The sequence below is a fragment of the Monodelphis domestica genome, chromosome 1 (assembly GCF_027887165.1).
Source record: "Monodelphis domestica isolate mMonDom1 chromosome 1, mMonDom1.pri, whole genome shotgun sequence".
Taxonomy (NCBI): domain Eukaryota; kingdom Metazoa; phylum Chordata; class Mammalia; order Didelphimorphia; family Didelphidae; genus Monodelphis; species Monodelphis domestica.
This window is the reverse complement of record NC_077227.1, coordinates 558769492-558775097: the sequence shown is the minus strand read 5'-3', so window position 1 is coordinate 558775097 and position 5606 is coordinate 558769492. Positions and strand designations below refer to the sequence as shown.

The following is a 5606-nucleotide window of genomic DNA, read 5'->3' as shown; positions in this document are numbered from 1 at the left end:
AGACATATTCAGTCCAAAGCTAAATCAAAGATAAAAAGTTTAATTTTGCAATGATATGGGCTTCATAAAAAAGATCTCTTCCACTCATATCTAAGTAACAGAAATATAAAACATTAGAGACAATTGGATATGTAATTGTACTGGTATCATTGATAACTGTTCACCCAGATTACATTATCTGTAACTATAGTGGCCCTTTATAGTCTGCCCACTGCTAGATCTTTACAAGGACAAAACACTGAATTTCTTGCTATTTCCCCCAAAATAAAAATCTGGAATATGCATTTTGACACTACTGAAGTGACTCAATTTTAATTCCTCTAAAAATGAAATTTCTGAATTATGGACAAGTTTTCCTACTCTGAGAAAGATTTAATAAGGATGATTATAAAGATTCATAAGTCTATTCTTGGTCATCAGTCTTAATTCACTATTCATTCCAAAAATATAACCTGATTTTCTGAATTTTATTTCTACTTTCAAGCTTCCTTATCTGGTAGAACAATTACTGCATGCATATTACATGCACAAATATAAGCCTCTTAAATAATAGGCATTTCAAATCCAACAGGTTTAAAATGGAAATTCACATTACCATAAACTGGAAATACACTGCAAGTATATTGAAAACACCAATCACGTTGCAGTATCCAAGTGAAAATAGAAACATCATATCATCTCTTCAAAACTCTCAGAGTCTTCTTATAAGATCCTTATATTTAAGTTAAAATAAGAAATGAATATTTTGACACTGCATAGGCAAAATATATTCAATTTTTCCTGTATATGATAGGTAGCCATAAGTTAGAATAGGATAACATGCCAAAACAAATTTAAAATAGGAACATACTTTGTTTTAGACAGACCATTTAGGCCCTAAACTGTCCTTGGACTCTGAAATAATTTACTATTTAAAAACATCAATTACACAGAAATAAAATTTGAGGGATTAAAATCATACATAGGCTCAGTTCATCATCATTTAATCACCTCTTACCCACTGAAATATATAATAATGTGTTAGAAGTTTAATTTTTTTTTCTTCCCCATTCCTTTAGGACTCAGAAAACACTGAGTATCTACTTGTTCTGAACAGTCTGTGTTTGCATAGAATAACCATTCTTCATTTTCATAAACAAAAAAAAGTGTTATCAATGTGAAATTGAACAACTCAATCCCCATTTCTGCATCTTGGTTTCTGAAAAACAAAATGGTTGCATCAGATTATATTTCAGATAGCTCATAAATTTGAAGGCTAGTTTATTTTGTATTGAATACCTAATAGTTCCATGCAAAGGTGTTGTGGTTTTTTTTTAATAGAATACTTGCTGCCAAGTAAGGAAAAATGAGTCAGTTTACCACTGGGTTTCATAGTGACCTTGTGACCCTGGGCATGTTACTTAAGCTTTATGTACTTAAACAGGTGTAAGAAATATTCAGGGAGGGTTACTGCTGCTAATGTTAAGGCTTGCCTGGCCTTTTTCAGGGCTGCTTTTCTATCTTTGCTGTCTAACTTTCACCCAACTCTCTCACCTGGGGCTCCAAAAAGCAGAAAGATGGGCAATAGCCACACCCCAGTAAAACTATTTCAGCAGGCAAGCTAAAAGAGATTGAGTGTAACCAAGTTAGGGGAATATCTATCCCAATCTTTTGAAGATTTCCAACAGAATGGGCAGATGAGAACAATTTGCTCGAACTGCTATAAAGGAATATTGAAGCAGGCATCCTATAGTGCATAAACTTTGATCAGACATCAAAGATTTCAAGGCCATCTACTGCATTCAAGAGCATTGCCAGACATTCTGATTTTTGCCTTGCCAATGGACTTCCCTGACTGGAAGAAAGAGTGAGGTTGACAACCATGTGCAAAATTACCTCACTTAAATGTAATCCATACATGAGTCAATACGTTGCCTCAATGATGCCATTGGGACTCTTCCAAAGGAAGGAAGAACAATGTCCTTCTGGCTATATAAGATGTGTCCATTCATTTACTCTCTGGGTATCAATTTTTTCTACTTGTGAAGTGGGGATAAAAATATTTAGACTACCTAATTTCTAGGGTTGTTTTGAATACCAGAAATGATAACTTATATTTTTAAAAAGCTATATAAGCAAAGGACAAGATGGTTCCCTCCATGCCACTCCTGGCTGTCTGTGGATCATGGGGGCTTTACATGGTAAATGGACCACCACATTTTACAGAAAACACAGTATTTCTAAGGAAATCAGGGAAAAATTGCAAAGTCTATGGCTTTAGTGAAGATGGAAGCCTGTTTGCTTGGCATAATGGAGTAAAGGTAAATCTTGTAAATGTTGCTAACAATGAGTTGCTACATTCCTTCAATCTTCCAAAAGCAGTTTGCCTTGAATTTTCACCAAAAAATAGTGTATAAGCAATATGGCAGCCTTACACAACTTCTAAAGAAGGCACATCAGGAGTACTTAATCTACAACTTTATGATGTGAAAACTGGAAAATGCTTAGTCTTTCATCCAGAAAAAAGATGGGGAACTTGTGTCCATGTTGGGCAGATGATGAAGGCATTTCTGCTAGAGATGTTAACAACGAAGTTCACTTCTTTGAAAACAACAACTTTGGTACAATTGCAGACAAAATTCATTTACAGAAAATTAGTGATTTTGTGTTATCACCAGGACCATTCAAGATGGCTGTCTATGTTCCCAGCAGCAAGGGAGCCCCATCATTTGTGAGGCTATACCAATACCCTAATATTAATGGGCCTCATTCCATGCTGGTCAACAAACACTTCTTTAAGGCTGATAAGGTAACAATGCTGTGGAATAGAAAAGCCACTGCTATGCTACTAATTACTAGTACCAATGTCGACAAGACAGGAGCTTCTTATTATGGAGAACAAACCCTACATTACATTGCAATCAGTGGAGAAAATAGCCCCATCTATGATGTAGTCTGGAATTTCAGTTCCACTGAATTTTGTGCTATTTATGGTTTTATACCTGGCAATGCCACAATTTTCTATTTGAAATATGATTTTGTGTTTAACTTTGGTACTGCTTCTCAAAATGGAGACTACTACAGCCTGCACAGACATATATTAGTACTTTCTGGGTTTGTAAATCTCAGGGGATAGATGGAAGTGTGGGATGTTAAAACTACAAACTTATTTCCAAACCAGTGGCTTCAGATTCATTGTACTTTGTCTGGTGTCCAGATGGAGAACATATTGTAACTGCTACATGTGCTCCAAGGATACGTGTTAGTAATGGATACAAGATTTGGCATTACACTGGCTCAATTCTACACAAGTATGATGTCCCATCAAATGGAGAAATATAACAAGTGTCTTGGCAGGCAATTTTAGATGGAATATTTCCAGCAAAAGCAGTAACTTACCAAGTACTACCAAGTGAAGTGCCAGAGAAGAAGCCTAAGGTTGCAGAAGCTTACAGACCACCAGCCTTAAGTAATAAACCTATAACTAGTTCCAAACTGCATGAGGGGGAGCCACTACAGAATATGAAACATTCAGGAAATGACAAGTCATTATCTAAAACAGCTCTTAAAAATCAGAGAAAGCATGAGGCAAAGAAAGCTGCAAAACAGAAGGCAAGAAGTGAAAGTGGTCAAGATTTGATCCATAACTCAGCTCAGCAATAGAGCATTCCACTAAATGTTGTCTCTCTGCCAACAACAGGAGACCCAGACATAGAAAAAAAAAAGATCAAGAACCTGAAAAAGAAACTGAAAGCATTTGAACAACTGGAAAAACAAGCAGCTGGTGGTAAACAGATGGAGAAGATCCAGAAAGGAGCAGCCCTACTACAAGAATTTGAAAATTTGAAATTGGGTATTTGAAATTCTAGGGAAAATAAGTTTTACTTACACCATAAGATTGAAGTAGTAAAGAATGTTGGATTATAATTTTATGTTTCCATGCTGTTACCTAATAAATATTGTGTTACCAGAACTAATTTTCTTTTCATATTGACAAACTAAATTCCTACATAACCTATAATAAAATGTTACATGGCAGAACATAATTAAATTGAATTATATTTAATATAGTTTCAGTTATGAAATTAAAGTCTTAAAGTAGATAATGATCTCATAAAATTGTTCATTCTGTTTATTGAAAAATGTTTGCTGTAATATATTTATCTATCAGGAAATAGTCATATTGATTACTTTGATAGGGTACATTTTTACCACTTTAAGGAAATTTGGTATTAGTTTTGATTCTTATTTACTAATATTTTGCTACAAAATTAATTTCGGTGGACATAGAGTTTACTAAATAGAAAATATCATTTGGAATGAATAAAAATGCAGTCCTAAATTCAGTGGACTCTGCTGAAGAAGAATAACTTGCCCATTTGTCTATCAGGGTAATATCTCCATTACCTCTCTTAACTCAACACAAAACTCTTCATCCCAAGACTGTGAATGAGTCAATAACCTGTTACCAGAACATACAATGTTGTTGCAATCAATTACAACATATGTCATACAGTTTTATCTTGACAGTTTATGGCTCCTTTCTTGACATTGTCATAGTAATTATAGCCTCATTTTTAAGCTTTCACCAAGTGACAGTTTTAAAATTACTTCAGATGACATTGTAAGGCCCCTTTGTTGTTTACCATTTGACAAGGAGAATCAATTTATTTTGTCTCCCTTTTCACTATGTCAAGCAGGTTTCAGTGATTGATGCAATTATAGAATGGATATGTAAAAAAAAAATTGAAACTGTGGGTTGCATTCTTCTTTGAAAATTGTATCATAAAATTTGATTGCATGAAAGAAAATAAAGACTATTTTAAATAACTCTATAGCATAATAAATTTAATCAAATGGTTCATTTTGAAACAAAAAGTTGAATAATGCAACAATTAATAAATCATGAGTTTATTGTTTTCTTTATTCACCTAGCACTTCAAAAATTAGTGTTAACATTTATATTTTTGAAATGATTAATTTCATTTTTCTTCTTTCTCACCTCACGGTAGATCTTGGTAATATAATTTATTATTTACTTGTTTAAAATTATCTTTGCCTTTTAAAATAAAAAGATTTATCCTTATACTCCTCTCCTTCAAGGAGCTCTCTCTTTTAAGAATTTATTATTTTTTCCTATCAAAAACCCATTTTTCCCTCATCTCACATTGGAAAAACAAGTAAAATAAAACCTTTTCAAGAATAAGCATACTTAAGCTTAATAGATTACCACACTGACCTTGTATAAATCATCTCTCATTCTGATGCCCAGATCCATCACTTCTTTGTCCAGTGGTGGGTAAAATGATGATTCATCATGTCCATTTTAATTGTGATTATTCACAATGTTGACAGAGTTGTCAAGGTCTTCAAACCTGTTTATCTTTACATTTGTTGTTATTGTACAAATTGTTTTCCTGGTTCTATTCCTTTTAATCTGTATCAGTTCAAACAAGACTTCTCTAGATTTTCTGAAATCATTCTTATTCTCACTTCTTATGGCATAATAGTATTCATTAAATTCACTTACTACAATTGATAGGCATCCTTTTTAGTTTCTACTTCTTTCTGCCATAGAAAGAATTGTTATAACATTTTCATACATATAGTTCATTCTTCTTTCTTTA

At 33.4% G+C, this 5606-nt stretch overlaps 1 pseudogene; it reads left to right on the top strand.

The window, feature by feature from the left end:
- Window positions 1–2126: 2126 nt before the first annotated feature.
- Window positions 2127–3840, top strand: LOC100032521 (eukaryotic translation initiation factor 2A-like; annotated as a pseudogene).
- Window positions 3841–5606: the final 1766 nt, after the last annotated feature.